Here is a 12,121-nt window from a genome sequence, read left to right on the forward strand (position 1 = left end):
GGGTGACAGACTCCCTCCTGGTGCTGGGGGGGACTTGGCAGCGTCCAGGGGTGACAGACTCCCTCCTGGTGCTGGGGGGGGGGAGTTGGTCAGCGTCCTCCTGCCCTGAATTCTGTAAGTGTGGTCACATGACAGGGATGCACACAGCATTTCACCACCCAGGGTAAGAGGGGGGGTGGTCCCGTTTCCCGTGGAGGGAGGTCCGCTGTGGACGCCCTGGCCAGAGAGGAGAAACATCGCGGAGTCGCTGAGGAACGGGAACAGGTGACGAGGACAGATGAGAGAGGTCGTCGTGTCCCCCGCCCCTCATGTGGACACGGCTGAGTGACCACGGGGACCCTGCCAGCCCTGGAAAGGCAGATGACCACGTGGGCAGAGGGCTCTTTAGCAGCAGGAGTGACAGTGATGATGTGACAGAAGGGACAGAGTGGGCGCAGTCTCGGGGTACCCTGCTCGGCCGGGCACATCGGCAGGTCATGAACGTCTGTACTCTGTCTCAGATCTTGGGACTTCTGTCTACTTCCTCGTGCAGCGAATGTGATGACGTTTTCTTTGAAAACCAACAAACAGATTGATTTGTGTGTGTGTTTTTTTTAAAACACCCCAATATCCTTGCCAAAAACTTCAGGTGTCAAACGTGACGGCCACGTGACGTTGGGGAAGATACTGTCTCACGACCCGGGGACCACACACGCTGTTAGGGCGTGGGAATGAATCTAAGAACACCTGTTTATTTTGTGGTTCTTAGAGTCCGGCTCCCCCGCGGCGAGCCGGGGGGGTCCTGCAGGAACTCGGGCGGAGGGAGGGTGGGGGGGTGCCGTTTTGATCTTATGCTTTTGGACATACGGACAGAGGCGGCCCGGCAAGGCCCGCGTGGATCACCTTCCTTCGTGAGGCGGGGACATGGACACGTCCCAGCCTGGACATGGACACGTGAGCGGCCCCTCCCGTTCTGAGGTCAGAAGGAAACCCCTCTGAGGAGGGTCTGTGCGTCTTCCGGACCTGCGTCTCCGGACTTCGGTTTTCAGCACCATGCTGGGGGCGGGCGCTGTTGCAGAGGGTGCTGGGGTCACGGGGTCACGGGGCACAGGGCACGAGCTCGCGTCCCTGAGACAGCGCCAATTATAATCATATTTCACCCCCCACGTCCCAGGGACAGGGGTGTTAGTAACGAGCCCCCCCCCCCCCTCGGCTGCGGCTGCTGTGAGTCTCACGTGGGTGCCCGGGGGGCTGGGAATCTGTAATTAGGAGGTGCGTCCTGTGGAGAGCTGAGGGCCTGCGCGGCGCCCGCACCCCAAACACTCAGCACGCTCCCAGCCCCTCCTTCTCGCCTCTAATTTACGTCCCAGCAAATGAAAGCCAAACCGACTCCTCCAGACAAATACGGTTTGTGCCGAGAAAATGGCTGGGGGGTGTGGCCCGCAGGGTGGGCCTCGTTACCCCGGCGATTTGCAGAGACTCCGCCCAGCACGGGCTGGTGCGCATGAACGGTGTGAGACGCAGAAACACGAGCCGGGAACCCCCCACCGACCGCTCGGTGGCCGCAGAAGAGGCACGGAGCCCTCCCGGCCACACAGGGCCGCCCGCGGCGTCCACGTCCCCCAGGCGTCCGGCCCCGTCCAGCCCCAGCGCCCTCCTGTCTGGCCTGGAAGCCACCGGAAGGGCCGGGCGCCCGCTGGCCACATAGTTGGGCCCCGTGTGGGCTGCAGAGCCGGCCTCGCAGAGGGCGGGTCTCACGCCCGGGCCTGCCCGGCGCTGTTCCCGCGACCGCGGAGAACATTCCTGTCCTATTTCTGGGCTGGTGCATTCCTTCCTGCCTGAGCCCCTTGGATGCGGCCCAGCGGCCTGCGTTCTGGTAACCCCCTCATTCCGGCGGGTGAGCTGGGCCTGCGGAGTCCGGTTGGTTCTGCGAGGTGGGGTCTGCCTGGAGTGTCTCCCTCAGACGGGAGGGGTCAGGCGGGGGAGCAGAGGGTCCAACACCTCTTACGGGTTATGCACACATTTTTTCCTAAAAAAAAAAAAAAAACCCTCAAAAACACGCTGGCTCAAGTTCACAACAGTGCAAGCCTCCGCCCCCGGTCAGGCTCGGGACGGGGGGGAAAACCACCCCAGGCCCACGATGTGGGACCCCAGGCAGGTCGCACAGGGCTGGGAACACTCACGGGAGTCCCGTCTTCCCTCGGACGGACAGACAGACGGCAGTGAGGACGTGGCTCACCAGTGGGGGCCTTCAGGACTCGCCCAGCCTTTGAGGACAAAAACCAGTCCTATCGAAACTAAAACCAGGGAGGGCGCACGCGTTGGGATTCCGGGCCGGTTCTGGAAAACACAACGGTCCGGTGTGTGGGCTCGGGGGTCCTCGTGTGTCCTTGCTGTGGTCCTGGGAGCCGCACCGCCCCCCCCCCAGGGGGGGGCCCGGACCCAGGGATGGTTACAATCTTCGTTCCGTTCCCTGGCTGGGATATAATTTTAAAAGACAGTCAAAGAAGGACAAGAATCCTACAGAATTCTGTGAATGGCTGGACAGAGGCAGTTCCGAGCAACTAGAGATATTTCTTTTTCTCCTCTCACTTCTCAACGGGGGCAGAGGTCTCGGGCCACCTGTTTTCTTTGCAGTAACACCTAAAAACAGCGTCACTCTGTCAGCTAAGGCTAAGAACAATGTATCAGCAAAAACAGAAAATTATTTTATTTATTTTTTTGGGGTTTTTTTTTTGTATTTTTCTGAAGCTGGAAACCGGGAGAGACAGTCAGACAGACTCCCACATGTGCCCGACCGGGATCCACCCGACACGCCCACCAGGGGGCGATGCTCTGCCCCTCTGGGGAGTCGCTCTGTTGCGACCAGAGCCACTCCAGCGCCTGGGGCAGAGGCCAAGGAGCCATCCCCAGCGCCCGGGCCATCTTTGCTCCAATGGAGCCTTGGCTGCGGGAGGGGAAGAGAGAGACAGAGAGGAAGGAGAGGGAGAGGGGTGGAGAAGCAGATGGGCACCTCTCCTGTGTGCCCTGGCCGGGAATCGAACCCGGGACTCCTGCACGCCAGGCCGACGCTCTACCACTGAGCCAACCGGCCAGGGCCTTGGATATAATTTTAAAAGACAGTCAAAGAAGGACAAGAATCCTACAGAATTCTGTGAGGGGCTGAACAGAGGCAGTTCGGAGCAACCAGAGATATTTTTTTTCCTCCTCTCGCTTCCCGACGGGGACAGAGGTCTCGGGCCACCTGTTTTCTTTGCAGTAACACCTCAAAACAGTGTCACTCTGTCGGCTAAGGCTAAGAACAACGTATCAGCAAAAACAGAAAATTATTTTAAATAAAGAAGCAGAAATAATAACGATAAGAAGAAACTAGAAGAGAGGCAAATGGTTTTTTTTTTTTTTTTTTTTTTCATTTTTCCGAAGCTGGAAACGGGGAGGCAGTCAGACAGACTCCCGCATGTGCCCGACCGGAATCCACCCAGCATACCCACCAGGGGGCGATGCTCTGCCCATCTGGGGCGTCGCTCTGTTGCATCCAGAGCCACTCTAGTGCCTGAGGCAGAGGCCACAGAGCCATCCCCAGCGCCCGGGCCATCTTTGCTCCAATGGAGCCTTGGCTGCGGGAGGGGAAGAGAGAGACAGAGAGGAAGGAGAGGGGGAGGGGCGGAGAAGCAGATGTGCGCTTCTCCTGTGTGCCCTGGCCGGGAATCGAACCCGGGACGTCTGCACGCCAGGCCGACGCTCTACCACTGAGCCAACCGGCCAGGGCCAGAAAATTATTTTAAATAAAGAAGCAGAAATAATAACAATAAGAAGCAACCAGAAGAGAGACAAATGAAGGTATTTTGAATTCATGTGCATACAAAAATCGCTGGGTGTCGGCTGATGAATGTGTGCTTCCTCACGGACCCACGCTTCTCAGGAAATAGCCGTCTGCCAGTTGGGGTCATAGACATTTCAGGGTGATCGTGGGGGTGAACGGACATTTCCCCCCGTCCTCATATGACGCTTTCTGTCACACGGAACCCCTTCCTCGGGCTGTTTTGACTGACACTGGCTCATAAATTTACACCTGAGATGCCGGCCCTTTGAATCCACGCGCTGGTTGTCCGCGCCGTCTGGCAGGGTGTTCGGTTCACAAACAGAATAGCAGTGAACGACACTAAGTCAGTCCCGCTCGTGGTAACTGACCTCTATTACATGGTCTCGGTGAACGGGGCCCAATCACAGACCACGCGTGAGTAGCTTCTATTTGTCGCTGACGGAATGAATCTGTCACCAGCTACATAAATCACGTAACAGAGTTCTCCGCGTGCTGAGATGGTGAACGCTCAGAGACATGGTGTCAGGGAATTACCGTCCAAGTGGGGGTGTGTCCTGCGCAGGACGCTGTGCCCTGGGTCCCGTGGGTCTGTCTGTGTTCTCACACCCCCGGCCCTTTGCACCTGATGGGAGAGGCGGGCAGGAGGCCAGGCCTGATTTATGGAGGGGGGGTCCCGAGTCTGCTCTGTGACGGGAATCCCACGCGCCTAGCCACGCGAGGTCCCGATGGAGATGGCCCGGCACACGTGACGTACCTCTCCTCGTCCCCTCCACTGCCAACCCACGTGTCCGCACAGAGGCTGCAGGGGAGGGGCTCAGGTGTCTGACGATCCCCACCATGATGTCCCGGGCTCCTTTGGGGGCAGGGTCTCAGAGCGGCACCCCTGAGACGTTACTGGTCAGGCGGGAAAGTTGACTCTGTTCTCACAGAGTTGGCCAAACTCTCCAAGAAAAAAAGATCTCTATGAACTGTGTGTCCGTAAAGTCATGGTGCACTTTTGACCGGTCACAGGAAAGCAACAAAAGACAATACAAATGTGAAATCTGCACCAAATAAAAGGAAAACTCTCCCAGGTTCATACCTATTCAGTGCAGTTCGATGTGGGCTCACGCACAGATTTTTTAGGGCTCCTTAGGTAGCTGTCCCGTGTAGCCTCTACAGACTCGTCACTGACGGATGGATAACCTACCAGAACGGGGCTTCTCCACCAAACTGCCTGTTTCCTTCAACTGCTTATCCCACCGAGTCATGTGATTCATATGTGGTGGCGCTTCGTTATAAACGCGCCGATATTCACGTTGCACTTTGGTCCTGGATTTGAATTGAGTGAGCCACAGAACACACTGAACTTTCCTCTGTACCGTCCACATCCCGACTGGTATAGCCGTGGGCTGCTCCGCTGTATACATGGTGTGACGTCATCATCTGCGCATGCGCACATGCTGCCACATCATCCTACAGAAACTGGGAGGGTTTTCCTTTTATTAGGTGCAGATTTCACATTTCTACTATCATCTTTTGTTGCTTTCCTGTGACCGGTCAAAAGTGCACCATGACTTTATGGACACACTGTATTTCTGGGTCTTTAGAAGAACAATTCAACGGTTGCCTCCAACCAGAGAAAAAGAAAGAGAATTCTGGGTGAGACTGAACGGAACTCTTTCTCTACAAAGGGTCCCTGGACTACAGGTCAAGGGTGAGGAGTGGGAGGTCACCCCATCCACAGGGTCCCAGGCCCACTTTGGAAGCCCCCCCTACCCCCGCTCTGTAGGATAATTCCCGTGGAAAAATAAAACCCACCAGACACAACTTAGTGACAGGGATGCTGGTGGTTAACCGCAGGACAAAAAAGCATTTTATCCTAAAGTTATGAAATAGGCAAAAAAAAAAAAAAATGTAATCCCTCCTCCCCACCAAACACCTCCATGTTGATTTTTTTTTTAAACGACGTTATAGAGGTATAATTTACATGCCGTGGAATCCGCTCTTCCTGAACATACCCCACTGATGCGCTTTAGTCAAGGTGCAGAATTCCGCAACCATCAGCACGATCTAATTCCGGAACATTCCGTCACCCCCCCCCACCCCGGGAGAGACTGCATGCCTGTTTTGAGTCAGTTTCCTGACCTCATACCCTCCTCCCCCCCACCCCCCACCCCAGTCCCAGACAACCACAAGTCTCTTTCTGTCTGTATAGATTTTGTTTCCTGGGCAATTTATATAATTGGTGTCATGTCATGGGTGGCCTTGTGTTGTGGTTTCTGTCTCTCTGAGCGTCACGTGCGGAAGGTCCATCTGCATTGTGTCCAGCCTGAGTTAGAGCGTCGCTCCTGTTCAGGGCTGCGTACTATTCCACAATGGGCACTGACCCCCCCGTTCTGTTCACCTGTTCATCTGCTGATGCACTGTGGCTTCATTTCCGGTTTGGGGCTATTTACTGATAATGTTTCTGGGAACATTTACACGCAGGCCTTTGTGTAAACATAGGCTTTTATTTCTCTTGAATAAATACCTAACGATGAGATGGCTCGAAAAAGTCATTGAATGTCCAACTTTTTTTTTTTTTTTTTTTTTACAAAGACAGAGAGTGAGTCAGAGAGAGGGATAGACAGGGACAGACAGACAGAAATGGAGAGAGATGAGAAGCATCAATCATTAGTTTTTCATTGCACGTTGCAACACCTTAGTTGTTCATTGATTGCTTTCTCATATGTGCCTTGACCGTGGGCCTTCAGCAGACCGAGTAACCCCTTGCTGGAGCCAGCACCTTAGGTTCAAGCTGGTGGGCTTTTTGCTCAAACCAGATGAGCCTGCGCTCAAGCTGGCGACCTCGGGGTCTCGAATCTGGGTCCTCTGCATCCCAGTCCGACGCTCTATCCACTGCGCCACCGCCTGGTCAGGCGAATGTCCAACTTTTTAAAAGCAGTGCTATTATTTTCCAGACTGGATGCACATTTGAAATTCCCAGCCATAGTGTGAAGTGGTTCCTTTTCCTCCGCAGCCTCCAAAATACTTGATAACGTCTGTTTTTTTAAAAATAAGGGTGGCCCTGAGAAGGAGCTCGGAAGCTGCTGGTTTGATCCCCGGTCAGGGCGCATATGGAAACCGACCGATGTGTCCGTCTCTCTCTGTGTCTCTCTTTCAAATCAAGAAATAAACTTAATGGCATGCAGGAGTCCCGGGTTCGATTCCCAGCCAGGGCACACAGGAGAGGTGCCCATCTGCTTCTCCACCCCTCCCCCTCTCCTTCCTCTCTGTCTCTCTCTTCTCCTCCCGCAGCCAAGGCTCCACTGGAGCAAAGATGGCCCGGGCGCTGGGGATGGCTCCTTGGCCTCCGCCTCAGGCGCTAGAATGGCCCTGGTTGCAACAGAGCGACGCCCCAGATGGGCAGAGCATCGCCTCCCGGTGGGCATGCCAGGTGGATCCCGGTCCGGTCGGGCGCATGCGGGAGTCTGTCTGACTGCCTCCCCTTTTCCAACTTCAGAAAAATACAAAAAGAAGAAATAAACTTAAAACATAACATACAATAATTGTAGCTATTGTGAAGGCAAGGCGGTCCCTCGCGGCTTTTCTTCTACCCACGACCGCCGGTGTCGTGTCTGACCGTCCAAGTCCCAACGGTTCTAGAGCAGAGATGGTGCGGACCTTTCACTGTGGAGGTTTTTGGCGCCGATTTGGGGGTCTGACTGATTCACATCGTCTGGTTTCCGGAATTCCTGTGTTTTCCTCCGGGGGACGTTGTTTCTCTCCCCCAACTTGAAACGTAAGAAGAGCTAATGAATGCGATAAGCTTGAGGTAAGACAAGGAACGCCGTTAGCTGGACCTGGCGGCCATCCCTTTCGCCTCCAGTGGCAGATTCATTGTGTTCCTGATGGTGGATTCCTTTGGTCACTGCGCTTAACTCTGACCCACGGTTTAGAGGCCAGAGCCGCCTGCCCAAAGCGCCTGCATTTCTGAAGTGCGCTCGCGCGCAGGCACGCGCGCTCAACCCACCCAGCACCGTCTCCACGCGCCCGGGACACGTGCGGCTCCCGGGACGAACCGTCCCACCTTCCTGGCAGGACAGACGCGTGTGTTGCTCTCCATGGCCGCTGGCCGGCCCGGATCAGTCAATTAATTATGCCGCTCTCCCTGCTGTCCAAGTGTATTTTCTGCTTACGCGGAGGTTTCTGGGCCGGCACTGGGCTGATTAGCCTCCCGAGCAAATTTCAACCGTCTCTATTTATTTCCTCGGGCAAAGAACAGAGAAGGTTTCTTTGGAGAAAAGACTTAGCCTACTTAGAATGACAAATAATGCAGCAGTTTCCTGCTGTTTAAAAAAATGCCCCGGACGACAAAACACACACTTAAGGCTTCGCATGATTTAAAAATAGATTGCCCCAGCTCTGCACGGACCGGGGCACGTGGGACGCGTGGGGGATGGTCAAGAAATCTGGGGAGGGCTCCAGCCCTCAGAAAAGTCAGAGTTTTTATAACTCCAACATGCACACACAACGTCTTTCTTACACGTCTGTCCACTGACACAGTATCAACCCGTCCATCCATCCATCCATGCATCTGTTTATCCACCCATCCGTTTACCCAGAAATCTATCCATCCATCCACCATCCACCTACCCACCCATTTATTCCTCCGTGCGTCCCCCAGTACACACGCGCCCCCCCCCCCCCATCTTATCCATCATGTCCTGGCCTGCAGCCTCCTCACACTGATAGGAATCGAACACAGGTGCCTGGGACCATCTCCCTTCACTTCCGTCCACACCTGGGCCTTGCCGCGTTTAGACGCAGAAAGACATCTTTCTGCACAGAAGACACAAGAAGGCGGAGGCACGCACCAACCTTCCGTCTCAGCCACGGACGGCGGGCGCAGCTGCAACACGTGTTCACGAAACGTGCAAAGCAAGATGCGCAGTGGGAAGGACACTTCAGACGAGGGAGCCCACGCGCGCCAAGACGGTCCTCCGATCCGCCACGGGTTCTGCGGGGATCCATCCCCACGGGGAAAGGAAGATCGCTTTCCGGGGCAGGCGTGCGCGCATGGCTGTGTGGAACGGGGAGATGCGGTTGGCGCACTGACCCGTGTGTGGGCGTGGCTGCGCATGCGGACCCACTTTGGAGCGTTACCAGCCTCACCGTGGATACTGCACGTGTGAACGGGGCGGAAGTTCTCCGTACTGTCTACACTGCCTGACAACAGACGGCAGCTCAGCCGGGAGCCCCTCCCCCCAGCCGGACACAGTCGCATGTGTAGGCACCCCCTGTCCTCTTGTCCCCGACTGGCTCTGTGCGCACAGCACTCGGAGCTGCCCGCAGTGAGGCCCTGACACCCCGTGCCACCTTCCTTCTTTGCGATAAAACCTTAGAGCCTCCAGCCCCTCAAACAACCTGCAGGTCAGAGGGTCGAAGAGACGTTTGCGGACGGACGGGCGGATGAGATCTCCCCTGTCTTTTTTTCCCCCTCCCCAAATCACTGCTTTTCTGACACAAAAGTGCATTTGGTTTTTTTAAAAAAAATAAAACAACATAAAACCCAGAAGCCCTTGGGACGTCTCTTCCCTCACTTGTTCCTGTAATGCCTCCCGGGAAGCAGGAGAAAAATCCCAAATTGAAAAAAAAAAAAAAAACGCGGGGGGGGGGGGGGGGGGGAGGTTCAGTTCTGCCTCCCCGCCCCCCACCCCCCACCCCCAATAACCTTGTTAGTAGCCACCTCGGCGTGCAGTCGCCCTGGGCCAAAAGTTCTGTTTCTCATTAACAGACATCACCCTCCCCTGATTTTCCCAACGACCGTCGTCACGGGCTCCGTGCAGCCCGCCTTTGTTCCCCCGCGCCGTCCTGACGCGTGGAAGGCACTGGTGTCACTTCTCGTTACGGGCGCCGAACGTAGCAGAATGGATGGGCCTCTCTGCCTAATGCTGTTATCCGGGCCTGGTTTGTTTATTTCATGAGCCAGACGTCAGCTTGCATCTCGCTCCTGCCGACGTCTGAGCGGGTGGCAGCTGGTGGTGGCAGGTTTTGTGTTTTTTTCTTTTTTTTTTTAATTCTTGAAATGGGGTGTGTATGTGTGTGTGTGTGTGTGTGTGTGTGTGTGTGTGTGCTGGATTAACTAATTTAATTTGCATGCCATCCAAAAGGAAAAACCACGGAATACATTAGCTAAATTTGTTTTCTTTCTTTCTTTCCTTTTTTTTTTTTTTTAAAGTCGACGTCCCAAGTGTCACATGGTATGGTGGGACATGGCACAGTGGGACCCTCCGTGACTCAGCTCACGGAGTTCATTTAGATGCATGAGGGGACGCCCCCCGGGGGGAGGCAAGAGGCGTGACTGTCCTGGGTACCAACTGGGCTCAGGCAGGGCTGGGCCCTTTCCCTGGAGCACGCTGCCAGCCAACCGCAGGGCGGACACACAGGGCCAGGGTCAGGAGCTCACATGGGACAAGTCACCCTTGTCATTTTGCAGACTCATCTGCGAGAAGCCACTTCATAACTGCAGGGTGCGTGCGCGTGTCGGGAAGACGTGCACGTTGGGGGGGGCACGTGCCTTCTGCGTGTGTCTCACATGACCCTTCAAGCCTCCCCTGTCCAGGACCAGAGATGCTCATCCTTTTGCGACAGGCCACCTTGGGCTGGTCTCTGGCAGGAGACTGCTCCGGGTGTGACCTCTCTGGGGACACGCCCGCCTGGCACCCTGTCCAGGCCGTGCAGCGCTCCCCTCCATCGTGACGGACTCCACGCCGGCCCACGTTCCCAGGCCGTGCAGAGCGGTGCGCTCCGTGAGCGTTTGTGTGCGCGCGCGCGCTCCCGCGCTCCGTGGCGGCGGGGGTCGGGCTCCATGCGCAGGAGCAGACCCAGTTGTGAGACCGGCAATTAAAAATAATTGGGAAGCAGCCTCCGCGCGGCTCTTCCGAGAACGCCAGCTCCCCCCGTCACGATGTTCCATTAGCCATGCGGGGGAGTCCCGCGCTCCATATGGCGCCCGCAATTAACGAGGATCAGAAGGCGGAAAAAAGGGGAAACATTAGAAATACCCTGGCTTAAGGTTCGCCTTGCCTTTAATGGGCACTTCATTAACTAATTGATTTCTTATTAGTTCCGGGGAGAGGCGCGGGGGAGAGGCTGCGCGCACGCAATTAGGGGTATCCACACAATTAGCCCGTTGCTCATTTTGTAGCTAAACATTCTGGCAATCGACCGCCGCTACTGCTGCAGCCACCGCGTAGCTCTGGGCCATGAGACTGCCTGTATTTTATTTTTCTTGCTAATATTGACTTAACCTCCCAATCACACGCCCCCCCCCCCACCGCCCGCTGCACCCCCTCCCGGGGCACCGACGTATTTAATCTCGACGTCAAGTGCACAAAAAAACACAGCGTCATTCGGGCTGCGTGATGCTGGGACCTTCCCTCCATCCGCCTCTTTGATATGTCAGGAAGCCAAGCCTCCCCCCTCGTGGAAATAGTGCTCACACGTCAGACGTGATAATGATTTCGTTTCGCAAGCGGCAGAAGGAAGGGCGATGAGGGTGACCACACCTGTCTGTTGGCTGGCGATCCTGGTGTCTGTTTGCTGCGGGGCGTGGGGCCGGAGTCTCCTTTTCTGACATGCCGGCCGTTTCCCTGGAATAGAAATGCATGTGGTGGGAACCGGCCACGGACAAGCCGTTTGGACCTTGGCAAACGTTTTCCTCGCCGGCGCCCGAGGGTGATGTTAAGTGAGTCCTGCGGGGTTCCTGCACTGAGTGGGACCTCTCTGACTTTAAGATGGACCATTATTATCTTACATTTTATAGGGAGTCTTGGTCACGGTTGCCTAGGTGGGGACAGTGTGACCCGGGGTCTCCATTGTGTGAATGATGTCATGGGAAGGTTTAATATGCAAGACACTCAGGGCCAGTCTAGCTTGCTCTGTCTCTGGTCTCCCCCACAGCCTGAATTGTGTCCCCACAAATTCCCGTGTTGCCATCCTACCCCTGGGACCTCAGAACAGGGCTGTATTTGGAGACAGGTCTATAAACAGGTGATTCAGATAGAAAGAGGTCAGTAGAGAGGGTCCTGACCCCACAGGACCGGGGTCCCTATAAGAAGAGGAGGTGAGGACACAGACACACACACAGAGGGACAGCTGTGGGAGGACCCAGGGAGGAGACACAGACACACACAGAGGGACGGCCGTGTGAGGACCCGGGGAGGAGTCACAGACACACACAGAAGGACGGCCGTGTGAAGACCTGGGGAGGAGACACAGACACACACAGAGGGACGGCCGTGTGAGGACCCGGGGAGGAGACACAGACACACACAGAGGGACGGCCGTGTGAGG

This window comes from Saccopteryx bilineata, chromosome 4, assembly GCF_036850765.1.
Source record: "Saccopteryx bilineata isolate mSacBil1 chromosome 4, mSacBil1_pri_phased_curated, whole genome shotgun sequence".
Classification (NCBI taxonomy): Eukaryota; Metazoa; Chordata; class Mammalia; order Chiroptera; family Emballonuridae; genus Saccopteryx; species Saccopteryx bilineata.